Source organism: Canis lupus, chromosome 7 (assembly GCF_003254725.2).
Source record: "Canis lupus dingo isolate Sandy chromosome 7, ASM325472v2, whole genome shotgun sequence".
In the NCBI taxonomy this organism is placed as follows: Eukaryota; Metazoa; Chordata; class Mammalia; order Carnivora; family Canidae; genus Canis; species Canis lupus.
Window position 1 is genome coordinate 43,701,796 of NC_064249.1, and position 15,343 is coordinate 43,717,138.

General features: G+C 46.7%; 2 long non-coding RNA genes across 17 annotated transcripts in view; one reads left to right on the forward strand and one right to left on the reverse strand.

Moving 5' to 3' along the window:
* Positions 1–1,914: 1,914 nt before the first annotated feature.
* Positions 1,915–7,293, reverse strand: LOC112647776 (uncharacterized). Its single transcript, XR_003128468.3, has 3 exons — positions 6,840–7,293; positions 2,855–3,025; positions 1,915–2,154 (listed from the first exon to the last, which is right to left on the reverse strand). It is a non-coding gene; the product is annotated as an uncharacterized LOC112647776 (long non-coding RNA).
* The window catches only part of LOC112647775 (uncharacterized), a 52,879-nt gene continuing 44,740 nt past the window's right edge, over positions 7,205–15,343 (forward strand). The window contains exons 1-5 of one of the 16 annotated variants that reach the window (XR_003128461.3): positions 7,228–7,506; positions 8,156–8,355; positions 12,732–12,869; positions 14,171–14,343; positions 15,105–15,340. This is a non-coding gene — a long non-coding RNA (uncharacterized LOC112647775). Of the gene's footprint in view, positions 7,507–8,155; positions 8,356–12,731; positions 12,870–14,170; positions 15,341–15,343 lie in introns of all 16 variants that reach the window. The other 15 variants (XR_003128457.3, XR_004817377.2, XR_003128458.3 and 12 more) reach the window with 15 other exon arrangements.

The window sequence follows — 15,343 nt, forward strand, 5'->3', positions numbered from 1 at the left end:
GAGAGAGGAATCATGGTCTGTTTTTCTGTGCAGTCAAGCTAGTCTCCTGAAATGTAAACCAGACCTTTAGGAGATTGAAAATTTTAACAAAACAAAACAAAACAAAAACAAACCCTAAGGAACCTGGAGTGTTCAAGTGTGAACTTGGAAAGAAGTGTAGATGTGTGAAAGCTTGAGTCTCCCCTCATCACCAGGACAGAGACACAGCATGTCGCCGCCGGGACCCCACCTGTATATACTTCTCTTCGCTGCCCTCTCCCCCCGTGTTTGGCAGGAGCTCCTCGTCCCTCATCAAGCTTTGTTCTTCGTTTGTAACAAAATAAAACAAAGGAATCCAGAGAACTTCACGTAGGTCTCAGTCCTTCTAAATGGTGACCGATGTGTCCTGGTGTACCCGAGATTGTCCCGGTTTTTAGACTGAAGGCCAGTATCCTGGGAACCACCTTGGTCCTGGGCAGAGCGGGACAGCTGCCACCCGAGCCAACTGTGGCCGCTCGGGGGCCGGGTGCTGGTGTGGGCGGGCGGCCAAGAGGAGCAGTTGCTAGATTAGCACCCTGCCTCCCTGGTCCCTGGGGAGCCCAGGGAGCCTGACCTGCTTCCCAACTGCACAGGTGGGCCTGATTTTCTCCACCAGCCTCTACTCCCATTTCCCCAAGTCTCAACTCCATCTCCCTCCTCTTCTGCTCATAGGAGTTTGTGGGATGACACAGCAGGCCCCCGATTACCCTCTGATGTCTGCTCTGCCCTGTGTAGGACACATGCTCACACCTTCTCCCCAGGGCGAGAGCCCCTTGACTCTGGAAGGCCCGGGCTCGGCTGGACTGGCACCATCATGGCCCTGTTTGGACATCCTCTCCAAAATAGGGGGGCTTCTCTTTTTCTCCTTGTCTCCCCCGGTTTCCCGTTGGGCTCCCATTCCCTGGCGCAGTCCCTTTCTGTTGGCTCTGCTCCGCCTAGAGCACCTGCATTGAGTCTGCGCTCAGGCCCTTCCAGCCTCACCGGCGGAGGCTCATCCTCAGCCTTCCCTGAGTCTGAGGGGGAAGTTGCCAGGCAGCGTGCAGACCGCAGTGTCCCATTCTTCCACTAGCTCTGCAGCGAGGCTCACAGTGAGCCAGCGAGTGTGACAGTCATCTATCAGACTCACGCCAACGTGGTAAAGCGGGTAGGACCATTGCTCCTCGCCAGGTGATGACACTGAGGCCCGAAGAGGTTATTGGCTACAGAGCATGACTTGGAAGCGACCAGGCCACGACAGGAAGTCAGACTCAGCCAAGCGGTGGTCTGCTCACTCGCACGGCTGTCTCATGCCCATGGCACTGACAGATGACAAACTACGTACCCATTCCGCAGTTGGTGGACATTCGGGTTGTTCGGAGGACTGGCCTCATACTCGAGCATCATCAGGATGCGCTTCCTGAGGTGCATTTTCCTAAGAAGCAAATTACCGTGTGGCAGGAGTTAGCTTTTACTTTACTGGATAATGTCAAACATTTTGCGAATCATTTGTAGTATTTTACACTCTCACCAGGAGTTTTCACTGCTCCTTTTCCTTGCCCACATTTCGTTTCTCAGACTTAATTTTTGCTGAGCCCATGAGTGTGCAGTGGTATCTCATGACGATGTCAGTTTTTATTGCCCGGATTTCTAACACATTTGAACACTTCTACATTTGTTTTTTGGCCAAGTAGATTTCTTCTTTCTTTCTTTTCTTTCCTCCTTTCTTTTTTTAAAAAATATTTTATTTATTTATTTGACAGAGAGAGAAAGAGAGCACAAGCAGGGGGAGAGGCACAGGGAGAGGGAGAAGATACGGGATCCTGGGATCACGACCAGAGCCAAAGGCAGAGGCCTAACTGAATTCAGGCACCCTGAATTTCTTCTTTCATGATGGGCATGTAGAAGCCATTTGCTAGCACCTTGCTTTGAAACTCTGCCTCCCTGGAGCACAGCATAGTCAATTTTTCAACTATAGGTAGTGTATAATAAGTACTCAATAATGTTCAATAAATACTTGTTCATTTGTGTTGAATGAAATAAGGATTCTTACCCACTGTAAGCCTTCTACCCTGACCAGCAAAATCAGTTCATGGCTTCTTAGTTCATACAGACCTATACACACCTTGGCTATTTCATTCGATTCTACAATGAAGTAACCTGAGAAAGAGAAATGAGAGGAAACATGAATATGTATTCTATGCCTCTCATGTGTTATATGTTTCTTCTGAGGCAGGACACTGGCCCCAAATCTTTCAGGAGCTGAAAATCTGATGCTGACCAAGAGTGGCAGTTACTTTGGATGCCACTCCTAGTCAACCACAGCCAGCACACGTTTCCAAGAGAAGCAATTTAAATCCCCCATATAGGTTCACTCACCATCTTGAACATGGGGCCTGATCCCAAATCTGCCTGAGGACAGTGAGGGAATAAGGATGTCAGCTGGTTACCAGATAAGAAACTGGGGATAGGTGACCCTTCAAGGTGCTTCCTTGCTTTAAAAAAAAAAAAAAAAAAAAAAAGTACTTCATAGATTGCCTTCTCTCTCTCCCCCTTTGAGATTTATTTATTTATTTTAGAGAGAGAGTGTGTGTGAGAGGAGCAGGAGGGACAGAGGGAGAGAAAGGGAGAGAATCCTCCAGCTGGCTGCATTCTGAGCACGGAGCCCAACGTGGGGCTCTATCCCAAGCCCTTGAGATCATGACCTGAGCTGAAATCAAGAGTCGGATGCTTAACAGACTGAGCCCCTCAGGAACCCCTACAGCCTGCCTTCGTAAGTCCCCATCTTACACTGAGTCCACAAAGAGGTTTTGGGCTGCCCATCCAGAAGTGCCTTGAACTATGACAGTTACTAACTCACCTAACAAGAAGGCCAGTGGCAAGGATGCTCCAGAGTTGATCCATTCCATGGTTTAACCAAGTCAGGTCTCCATGAAGCTTCCTGAATATTCTCTTTGAGTCACATGAAGCCTGCAGCAGCTCAGTCTTCAGGAGCTGTTGTTGCCACAGGCAGCCTCTGGCAGGACAGGTTCTTTTCACAGTGTTACATTAGGGAGGGTGATCTTATTGATCTTATATTTTATTTATTTATTTATTTATTTATTTATTTATTTATTTATTTATAAATTCAATTTACCAACATATAGTCTAACACCCCATACTCATCCCATCACGTGCCTCCTCAGTGCCTGTCACCCAGTCTGCCCCACCTCCGACCCTCCTCCCCTTCTGCAACCCTCTGTTTCACAGAGTTGAGGAGTCCCTCCTGGTTTGTCTCCCCCTCTAATTTTTCCCCACTTGGGTCCCCCCTCCTCTTCTCTTATGATCCCTTTCACTATTTCTTATATTCCACATATGAGTAAAACCATATGGTTATTGTCTTTCTTAAAATTGACTTACTTCACTCAGCATAGTAGGAGGATGATCTTCCCAATGATCATCAGCCAGCTTCCTGTTTTATCAATGGACCTTCTAGACCAGGCACAAGCAAAGGGAATGAAATGACCTAGATGGCTTTTAAGGCCATCCACATCTCCCTGAGGCTGGGGAGGGGTGGGCCTCCCTAACGCACTTGAGAAGAGGAAGTACTGCATCAAGATGGGGCCTCCAGGTGCAAGGGAGGAGGAGGAGAAGGAGAATACGGTCTGGCATGGCGATTTGGTGCCTGCCACGCCCAGGACCAGCTTTCGAGTGCCCAACCTGTGCAGTTGCCTGGGTCCCGCCCTCAACGTGATGTAATGTTCTGCTCTTTCAATCTTAAATTTCTCGTAGTTTTTGAATAAGGAGTTTTGCATTTTCATTTTGCACTTTGCACTTGACCTGCAAATTACTCAGCTGTCCAGACTACGCCTGCCATGCCCTTCACTCTGCCCTCACCACACTGGACATCCCACCTTCCCCAACATACTGTGGCAAATGCACTATTCCCTCTCCCTAAAGCAGCACTGACCAGTCAATGCAAAAAATCACTATCCTCTAGCTACTGAACATTTGAAATGCGACTAGTCCAAATTGAGATGCACAATCAGTATAAACACACACACACACACACACACACACACACACACCAGAATTTGAAGACTTAGTGCAAAAACATGTAAAACAACTCATTAGTAATTTTTAGACTGATTACGTGTTGAGATGATAATATTCTGGACAAAATGGGGTTAAATAAAATATACTATTAAAATTAATTTTGCTTGTTTCTCTTTACTTTTTAATGGCGCTGCTAGAAAATTTGAAATTACATATATAATTTATATTTTATTTTATATTCTTTTTGTAATATGTTCCATTTCATTGGACATCACTGGCCTGGATCAATCTGAATTCCCTCTCACTCACCCTATCCTTCCTCACCCTTTAGATTTTGGGTTTTTTATTTTGTTCTCTCTTGGCATCCTGCATGCTTGCCATTGGGATCAACTGTTGGTATCCTCTAGGGGAACGGTGAGCTCAAAGACCGTCTCATTCCAGCTGCAGCCCCAGCAGCCCTAGTCCAGTGCCTGGTGCATAACAGGTCTCAATAAATACTTGTTGAAGTTGTTGCTTTCAGGGGTCCCCACACTCCTGACTTTTCTTCCTCATTCCCTTCACCTATCGCTGTCTTGACCAAGCAATTTGAGATAATTATTTCCCAAGTAAGAGGTGATGAAACTTTCCTTTTGGGATGGCTCTCAACTTTAGCTGTACATTGGAAAAACCTAGCTTTGCAAATACTGATGCCCAGGTCCCATCTCCAGAGATTCAGATTTAATTGGTCTGAGGTGGAGCCTGGAGCAAATGGAGGTTGGGAAGATTCACATCTAACCCTAATGTGCCTTGAAGGCTAGAACCATTTACAGCCCATCAAGGACTTGTGGGCAGGGTATCTCCAAAGTCATTCAGTCATTGTCATTGGCCCTCACATCCCCGAAAGTGAATAGGAGGCAACACAGTAGCAAAATCACCTCTCACTGGATACACAAGTCTAGGGCAAACCCTCCTCACCACCAAAGGAGCTTTAGTTCTCTCCTTAGAGAACCCCTTTCTCTATTAGGTCTCTCCCAAGAACCCTCTCCCATCAAGTGCTAAGAACTCCACTGGGTCACCACTTTAGTTCACTGATGCCACCAAGCAGCCATCAGCTGGTAATGATTTCTGGTCAGATGCAAACAATTAAGTTAGGGAGAAAAGAATCCACATTCCATTACCAATCCCCTAAACGGCTCACTCCCTGGTCTAATTGCCTTCTGAGTTCCCCAGACAGCTGTGGCTAATAAGGCAAACACCCCAAAGAACCAAAACTTGAACCCAGAAGGAAAAGAGCTCGGAGTAAATTGGAATGCTCAGCCCATCTCAGGGTTAGCCCTGAGAACTGCTGATCCACCAGCAGGAAAGCGACCGCCCACCTCACTGAAGCACCTTCCCCCTCTCCCTCCACTCCTCCCCCTTTTACAGTCTCTCTCCAAAAAACTCAAGGCAACTGCAGCCTGATTTTTGATGGATTGGCCACTGTGTTTTATTCGACAATGTATATCACTCTGCCAATATGAATTTGCAAGATGGTAAAAATACAACCCCCCGAAAAGATTACATGAAAGGGGAAAAAAATCATTAGGCAATTAAGAATGGCAATAATTCACCCATATCTATGCTTTGGGAAGAAATATTGCCCCAGGGAATTAGCTCTGCTTATCACTTTGTCATCTGTCTGGGGTATGAGTGAGAGGAGGTTTCGTGTGCATTGCTGATGTTTCCAGCAGTATTTCTAAGCGTGATCAAAACGAATGCCAGGCTTTTAATAGAACCCTGTCTCTCCTGGGTAGCCGTAATTCGTACGTATGAAGCTGAGCTAAATTAACTAAACATATGCATTCCTTAAGCACCTCCGCATAAATTCTTTTCAGAGGAAGCGATTTCTGACAGCCATAGAATTTTGGAGCCAGAAGAGACCTTAGAGGTCATCGGCCACCCTCACCATTTTGTAGCTGAGGGCATGTGAAGCCCAGGGAGGTAAAGTAATTGTTCTGGGGTCACACAGCTAATGGAGACAAAAATTCCACTAAAGCCTCCATCCTCCCAACTCAGTGTCTAGCCAGCCCCCAACTCCGGCAGCTCACATTATCCAGCAACCAGCTAGAGGGAAGGCTACCTCCCGCTCCCTCAAGGCACTAAGTTAGAAACCCCCTTTTCTGGGACACCTTCCTTGGCTCCTGCACCCCGCAGTGAGTGGTCTTCTGGCCTCTTCCATCTCCGCCCTGTACTATCACACTTCCCCCACCACTAGGTCGGGCCAGTAGCCCAGTTTCTGTTGTGTGCCCCCAGTAGGCCGGACACTCCTGTGCGCACAGCGGTTTCACATCGATATCATTGGCACCTGGAACATACCGGGTGTCCTCTAGTGATTCGAACAAATCCATAAGGTATGGCTTTCCTTGTCAGGAGAAGAAAGGAGGCTGTTCTTTGTTCCCTCCTTGCACTTCGAGATGACAAGCCAATCTCCTTATCCCTCTAGAAAGGACCCAGTGAGAAGGTCTCTGGTGGTGTGATGCCTTAAGGAGCCCCTGTCTGTACCCCTCCCCTCCTCCTGCCCCGGTGCCACCTGCAGTGGATCTCCCTACTGGGCTCTAAGATCCCATTGAACAAACAGTGCTCTTGCCTCCAGGCCCAGGCACACACCAAGCTCCTGCTGGGCCCCACCTTCAAGGTGAGTCCCTTGCTGAGAAAGCTCCCATTCCTTCCCCCATCCAGTATGCCCCGCAGAGCTATCCCTGGCTGGCCTCAGGCCACACCACCGCGTCACATCCGTTCATCATTTGTAGCACTTGGTCTGCATCACCCTTTCCAGAAACAGCCTTACTTACCATTGCGTCCCTATTTGCTCCTTGTGCCCTGTGTGTGAATATGGATACCCGAATGAGACTGTGAACACCTTTAAGAGTCACGGCGTCTTTTGGATCTGTCCCAAAGCATTGTCGGTGATCAGACGCAATGTTAAGGCGCCCACTGAATGCAATTTGGGAAGTATCTTGCGCCTCAAGGTTGACCATTGCCTACTTGGTGGGGTCACAGTGTAATAGCATTGTGAGACCTCATAAAACAGCCCAGAGGCCTGGAGGGAAGGGAGAAGCGGCCCCATGGCAGTGATCCTTCTCTAGCACTTAGAATTGCCAGCAGCTGTGTGGAGCAGAAACCTGTCTAAAGCACGGTGGCAGATTATATTTTACAAAAATGGCCACAGCCACATTTCCAGTTGTACATGTTTCTATCTCATAAAGAGATGAACCCTGCTTCCCTCTCCTTGCAATGGGACTGGCCTTGGTGGCTGTTTCCATGACCAGAATGCAGTGGGAGCATCACTGTGACAGCCAAGGCTAGGTCATAAAAGATAGGCTGGATCTGCCTTTCTTGGGTTGCTTGACCTTGGAGCCCACCCACCATGTAGAGAGGAACTCATAAGCCACGCGTAAATGTTCTAGCTGAAGCTAACTTAGGCCTCAGTCATGTCATCATCAACTACCAGACCTGTGAGTAAGTAAACCTTCAGGGAACTCCAGCCCTGGACCCTTCCAACTGCCCCAGCTGACCCCAGGTAGAGCCAAGATGGGTAGCCTATGTGCCAAGACTGCAGGTTCATGAGCAGAATGAGTGCTGCAGTTGTTTTAAGCCCTAAAGTCTTAGCGTGATATATGACAGATTAGACAGTACGAATAACTGTTTAATGAAATAAATGTTATTTTTCTTGTAGAACAGAGTCCCAGGATAGGTAGCACAGGGGTGGTACTCAAGAAACAGGCTTTTTTTTTCCCTTCCTGACCCACTGTCCTTAGCATGTGACTTTGGTTCTTGAGATTGCAAGTTGGCTGTTCCATCTGTGGGCATCACATCCAAGGTTCAGGCCAGAAGAAAGGGAGAGGGCACAGGGCAAAAAAAGAGAAGGTCCTATGGCAGCTGAATCAACCCTTACAGTGTTCTATTAAGATGAGATTCAGGCTCGGTACTGCAGTTCCCCCAGATCTGGCCCTGTCGGGGTCATTCTCTGCTCCATGCTGAAGTGGGACAGTGCTGCTACCCCCACTTCTGAATCTCAGTTTGTCATTTAGAAACAGCAGCACCATGAGGGCCTCAGGTCTTCATCAAAACCCTCGTGGTGACAGCTCTACTCTTTCCCTCTCACCAGAAAGCTCAGACATGAGTTAGTGGGAGAGACAGCCGCTGTGTCCCCATTCCTGTCTTTCCCATGACTCCTCTCTGGACAAAGACCTTCACTCAGTTCAAGACCTGCTGACCCCACCATAGTCCACCATGGATACTGAGATACCTATGGCTCTGTGGAGGCTCAAGTTGGGTCCACTGCTTTAAACACATCCCCAGCTAGAGGTAAGGGAGCTTCCCATATGTGTTATGATAGTTAATCTTATGTGTCAACTTGGCTAGACCCCAGTACCTAGGTATTTGGTAAAATATTATTCTGAGTGTTTCTATGATAATGGTTTTTGGATGAGATTAACATTTACATAAGTGGACTTCGGTAAAGTACATTAACCTCCGTAATGTGAGTGGGCCCCATCCAATCAGTAGAAGGCCTAAACAGAACAAAGGACTGACCTCTCCCAAGCAAGAAGAAATTTTGCCAGTAGACAGCCTTTAGACTTAGACTGTAACTCTTCTCTGGGTCTCCTGCTTCCTGGCCTGCCTTGCACATTTTGGACTTACTAAGTCTCCACAATAGCATGAACCAATAAATCAATATCTGTCTATCATCCATCTACACACACACACACACACACACACATCCTATTGGTTCTGTTTCTCTGGAGAATCCCAGACTCAAAAAACAAACAAACAAACAAACAAACAAACAAAACCCCAAACCTGCCCTGTATGTATTCAAACCCATTAGAATAACCTCTTACTTGAGATGCCCAAGGAAAATAAAAGTAATTTTCTTCCTACTTTAATTTTCAGTCAGTATTTTATTGAGCCTCTGCTAATTGCATTAGGTGCCAAGGGGGAACAAATATGAACATGACACAGACCCTGTTTTTAGGGAGCTCATATGCGATTGAGTCACACAGCACACCAGCATTTCCCAAAGTGTGATCCATACAATACTATTCCTGAGATATGCTCCTTAACCAAAGGACTCCTTGTTCTAAGAAGTTTTGAAAATACCACTCAGAGAGATTTTAATTAGGTTGACTATATATTCCAGTTTGTTCAATTCCAGTTTGCACCAATTGTCTTGCATCATTAGGAATGGCACCCCTTTTACTCTCTAAATGTCCTCAGTTGGATCATAAATTATATGGTCACCCTCATTATAACTACGTAAGCATATTAAAGGCTCTGAGTCATCCTGCTTTAAAGAAACCCACTTAACTGCTAAGCTTGGTGTTTCCCAAATGTACCTGAGAACGGAATAATTTTTTACATTAACATCTATTAACAACTCCCAGGGTCAATGCTCTAAGAACATTGCCATAGACAGAAGTAACAGTCGGGTAACCTGCACACACAAGAAATAATAAGGACCAGAGCATCAGGGAAACCTTCCTGAGGAAGGGGATTTGCAATGGGCCTTGAAGAATGAGCAAGATTTTGACAAGAAACAAGAAGATAGGAAGACCCTCCATATGGAGAAGCATCATCAGTCAAAGTTTGTTGTTCCAAATGTGAGTGAGAGAGGTTTGAAACAGCAGCTCTGCTGGCAGAAGGGTTTCTTTCCTCTTCATGATTTCCATTCTAACACCCTGTGGCTGTCAACACAGACTCATCTCCTCGTTGGGGTGGACAATAGAGAGGGTCCTACCAATGGAGTAGGAACCCAAAATACTGCTTCTGATTGATAGGTCCACTAAAGAAGGAGGTCACTGTCAAAATACTTAATATAGTCACTCAGAAGTCGTCGGCATCCCAGAAGCTGCTGAAGCGTCTCCATCAGTCTCCGCTTCTGGAAACTCTTTATCCAATGCAGGCTAATGGGTCACATTAATCTAGCCACAACCACATCAGCAAGAATTTGGATTGGTGCAATGATTAAAAGCTCCCAGCCTCACTCATCCAGTGTGGCAGAGGACCCATTTTGGGGTCTGGAGGTGGTTGATCCTCATGCCTGATTCTTGGTGAGCACAGGGAAGGTAGAGGCAGCAGACCATGAGAGCCAAGCATTCTCCAAAAGATGGAGTCCAGTCCACCTTTGGCTATGCTCTAGCTCATTAGAAATTCCTTGAGGGCAGGGACCAAGGTATAAATGTTTCTGGGATGTTTCCCACCGAACAGGCACACAACAAAATATTCTTTAAGGAAAAATGATGAGGTGTGGAATCCATGTGACTGCACTGAGCCCCATTTCCTTATCTATTGTATTAGGCTAATGATTTCTGTCCTTGTGTGTTCGGGAACTGAGAAATCAGTTGGGTCCCCATACACCTTAACATTTAGGTTAAGTTTGACCCAAGCCATCTTTCCATTGATTTGGGAAAGTCCAAAGTCTTCCTCAAGATTTCTGCAAATCCCATCCTTGGGCCCCCAAACCCCAGAATTAGTTATATTTGGAGAATATCTTGCTTCCCTGAACTTACTATCTCCATTGCACCCAGTGTTTACCTGGCTTAGGACTCAGACTAAAATTTCCATGGATTTCCAGACACTCCATGCACACAAGGGATCTAGATGTGTAGTGGACTTCACGGAATTTTTGAGGAAGTAGAGAGATTTCTACCAGAACAAGCCACTCAGAAATCACGTTAGACATCATAGTTCATTAAGAAGATAATAATAAATCCAAGAAGACCTTAGCCATCTCTACAACTTGGGCTCTGTACTAGCCTATGCTCTTCCCCTCTTACCTGGTCAAAGTCTCTTGCTCTTCCATCTATGAAACAAAAACCTAATTTCTCCAATTTCCTTACTCAGAGTAGTTTCACTATCCTTTATCACCCAAATTCTGCCCCCAAGCTCCCTCTACGGAGTCCCCTTGAAGCCCAGGAAGGATCACCTGTAAAGGCCAAGGCAGGTAAGGCACCTGGGCAAAGACCTTCCTCTTCTATAGTCTTCAGGGTATGGGAAGCATAGGTTGATCCCTAGTTCTCCTTATAACACTGAAGTGAATTGGGATGCTAGTTTCAGCAAACTCCCAGACTCCTTGCATGTAATTGTGAACTTTCCTTGCAGTGTAATCTCATTTGAACATCCTCATTTCCCCTTTGCAATCTTTGTGTTGATCCCAGCATCAGAAAATGCAAGCTTATTTCTATACATATCTAAGTTAATTCTCCTTTCTTTTCCATTTTCCTACGATGCTCCTTCATCCCCTAAAATTTTTGATCAGATAGAGACAAAGCCCTCCTCTCTGAAGACTTGATGTTCAAGGCAGGGTTCTCTCCAGAAGCAGAGGCTGAGTACCTTGGTGCAGGTCATTTATTTGGGAGGTGACCCTATAAAGGTGTGAAGGATCAGAAAGAATGGGGTGGAGAAGGAGAAAAAGCCAACTTAATGACTCATCATCAAGGTTGCAGCCATAGGCAGTAGCTGCTCTAGTCCGCAGGACCTCTGAACATTAGAGAGAATGCCATTTGAAGTTGTTTGAAGGATGAGAGGTTGGAATGTTTGTACACTGGCTTCCATCCCTCATTGGAAGTGAGCCACTCCCAGACAACAGTGCCCTTGCCTTCTGGGATGCCCTCGCTCATTGGTTGAGCAGCTTCCTTCTGGAGAAGGCCCTGGGCTGGAAATGAACATGCACTTGAAATGGACCTAGGCCAGTGCCAGCATGTGTCTGAGCTCATCTGGAACCGCCTCGTCACAGTTGCAGCTGACATTGGAGGTGAGCCAATGGATGCTGACACATGGCACCAAACCCTTCTGCTGCACATAGTAAGAGCTGTATTTGTTAAAAGTTAGGGTGCCTGGGGGACTCTGTCAGTTAAGCATCCAACTTCAACTCAGGTCATGATCCCAGGGCCCTAGGATCAAGCCCCATGTTAGGCTCCCTGCTCAGTGGAAATCTGCCCCATGTTGGGCTCCCTGCTCAGTGGGAATCCTTCTCCCTCTGCCCCTAACCCTACTCTGGTTCGTGTGCTCAAGCTCTGTCTGTCTGTCTGTCTGTCTCTCTCTGTCTCAAATAAATAAATAAATAAATAAATAAATAAATAAATAAATCTTAAAAAAAAAAAAGTCAAAGGAAAGAGGCTTATTGACAGTTACACTTCCTTACAGGCTCCGATCAAGATTTCAGAATCTCTATAAGGTTGAAATTATGCTTCCAAGTGTAACTGTTATGTACCCTGTTTTTCTTCATCCCTACTCTTAGGGCAGCAATGCCCAGGGGAAAGACATGGGTCTTATAAAAAAGCTATATGCCCATCCCTTGGGGAGGAAGGAAGAAAGGAATTTATCATCAGATTAAATTCTTTGTAGATTGTATATTTTGATGTATAGATCCTTTAGTCCACACAACCTTGCAGCCCCTTATACAGATGAGGGAATGCAGGCTTAGAAAGGAGACACACCTTGCTCATAGCCACACAGCTGGTTGTTCCACCACTCTGCAATGCCTTTGAACACCAGGCATAAAACTTTCAATGACTCAAGTTTTTCTGAGATATAATTGACATATAACATTGCATAAGTTCAAGGTGCAAAACCTAATGATTTGATAGAAGCATGTATTGACAAATGATTGCCACAGTAAGTTAATTAACATCTACCACCTTTTAGAGTTACACATTTTTTTTTGTTATCTTTGTGATGAGAACCCTTAAGATCTATTCTCCTAGCAACTTTAAGCTATGTAACAGAGGACCGTTGACTACAATCAAGCTTAGTTTTTCCTCTTTAAAACAAGACGCATGATTATGATCAGACTTTTGTGGATCCGATTTCCCACCACAGTGAGTACACTTCTCTTCTCCTCTTGTTACTTCCATGACTCTTCGATGTTTAGCCCTTCAGGCTCTGGACCTGAAGAAGGAGCCCCAGAGTTTATAAGTGCCTCACCTTGTGCTCAGCTCCTGGAGCACTTCCCTCTGTCATCTCCATCTGCTCAATGCTATAGAAACTCTCTATTAAAGCTCTCAGGAGCTCAGAGCTGGAAAAGAGAGCTGAGCTGTTGGACCAATTAAAGCAACAAGCCAAAAATGGTGAGCCACCTTGTGTGCCCATCATAGACTAAATGGCTAATGTGAAGGATGGACCCAATGAGATCAGCTGATCTATACCTTCCATCGTGCTTTCCCCACTCAGTACCACTATCTTTCCAGCAAATAGGCCATTGGACATCATCAACTTCACCGGGCACCATATATGTATTAGCTTGTGCTTCTTGCACAACAGAATTTCTCATCCTGGGTGGAGGGAGCTCTGTCCACCAGCTCCGGATGATGGGTCTGCTGGAAAAAGTCTGTCCAACCCTGGTTCCACTGCAGGCGGGGGAGCCTAGGAGTCTGCTCTGGGGAAACCCTTAGGCTGCTGGTCCCAGGCAGAGTCAAAGGGATCCAAGCTTCCCCTCTTCTGCAACCTCACCCTCCCACCTTCTCCCCATCCCCCCAAAAAGAGGGGAAAATCAATTTCAATCAACGTGGAATGTAATATTATCAAATGTCAGCTGCTGAGGTCATGCGCTTTGAAAATTATCTTTGACAGCTTCTGGTCGACTTAATTAAGTGCTCCCCAAAAAGGGGGGAGGGAGGCAAAAATACTCTGATTGCTAGCTGCTCTGCCTTTGTGCTTTAGAGCTTCTATTGACAACTCTGAGCAAGATTGCCTTAGGGGGTTTTATTGATAGATTCTCGCCTGATATTGGAATGATTCTTGCACAGATAAATCACATTTAGATTTGTTGGTAATTGAGGAGAATTGATTGGTGCAGGAGGGAAGCCCCCAAGGGGTGGTCTCCTTGTCCTCATTGCAGGAAGCTCAGGGGAAAGTGGGGAGGGGTGTCATCGGAGAACAGAGAGCCTGCAGGGGAGGACCCAGACCTCATTGTTTATCTGTCAATTCTGACTTCCTCAGAAACTTGCTCCACCTCGTCTCCTCCCAAAGGAGGGGCACAGAGGAGAAGATGAGGTGGAGGCTGGGGAAAGATTTGTTCCAGACACTTTTGGGTGGCGCTGTTTCGGGAGTGTCCTGAGTCATGTGATCGTGACCTCAGCCTGAACCTCTCTCTCTTTCTCTTCTCTCTCTCTCTTCCAAGTCAGACTATGCCTCTCTGCTCCAGACCCTTCAAAGACTTCTGCGCAGAGCCCAAGAGTTCTAACTTCACAGAATGGCCTCTGTGGGCTGGCCCTGCCTGCCTGAGTCCAGCCGTCACTCCCTCCTCTCCTATCAGCTCAGAACTTCTTCTGGCCTCCTTCTCCCCTCCTTGGGGTCAGTTCCCTTAGGGGTCAGATTGTGGGAGCTTCTCCCTTGAGACCTTCCCCAAAACCAGAGGCTCAAGCAGGTCACGACCAAGGGGATCCCTAATAGATGTCCAGACCTGTCCAAACAGCAGAGCTTTTGTGCCCAAATCCATCTCATGTGGGATCCTCACTGCACAAATCAGAGACAAGCAGGGGGCTGCTGTGTGGCCAGGACCCCGTCAACTGAGCCTTCATCTCTCCCATTTGTGGTGTGTCCCTTGGAATGGCAATGAGCACTGTTTGAATACCACTGACTCAGTCCAACTCCATAATTCTCCAGACTGCTAATGCCCAGGGTGGGAAAGTGATTTGCCCAGGGTGTCGGAGCCAGGAGGAAGACTAGAGCTAGGACTTCTGATCCCCAGACTGGCTCTTCACTAACCATTAGCTTTTCACCTATACCATGCCGCCCCTCTCGTATTACCACTGAGATAACTGAGGTTCAAAGGCATAAGGTGATGTGTCCTGGGTCACACAGAAAGGCATGGGTGTGACAGAAAAGCATGGGTGTAAGCAAAAGTCAGACTCCAATGCCCAAGTCCTGGCTGAAGGTTTGAAGAAAGAGCTAGTATCCTATCGAGCCCTGTTCCCATGGTGGAAGGCAACCACCATCTTCTAAAGCTGGTGTTCCTTCAGTCCATGGACCCCAGCCCCATCCGTCGCAGTGCAGCAGACATTTGGCTCTTATATCTCTGGTCCTCATCTTCCCACTTCCCACTCTGTTCCTAGATTTTCTCTTCTCACTAGTTTGTGCCTCACTTACAACTGGGGATTGTGGCAAACAATAAAAGCACTCAAAGAAACTGGGTGCGGAAGCACAGTACTTGTATCTGGAAAAATCTCCTAACCCCCCAAGGTCCCTGCAGAGGAAGCACGGGAGAGTGTGAGCACCAGGAAGAGATTGGAGCTGGGCCCCAGCAATGGGCAATCACTGCCAACCTGGTGACACCTGGTGGTGCAAAGAAGTG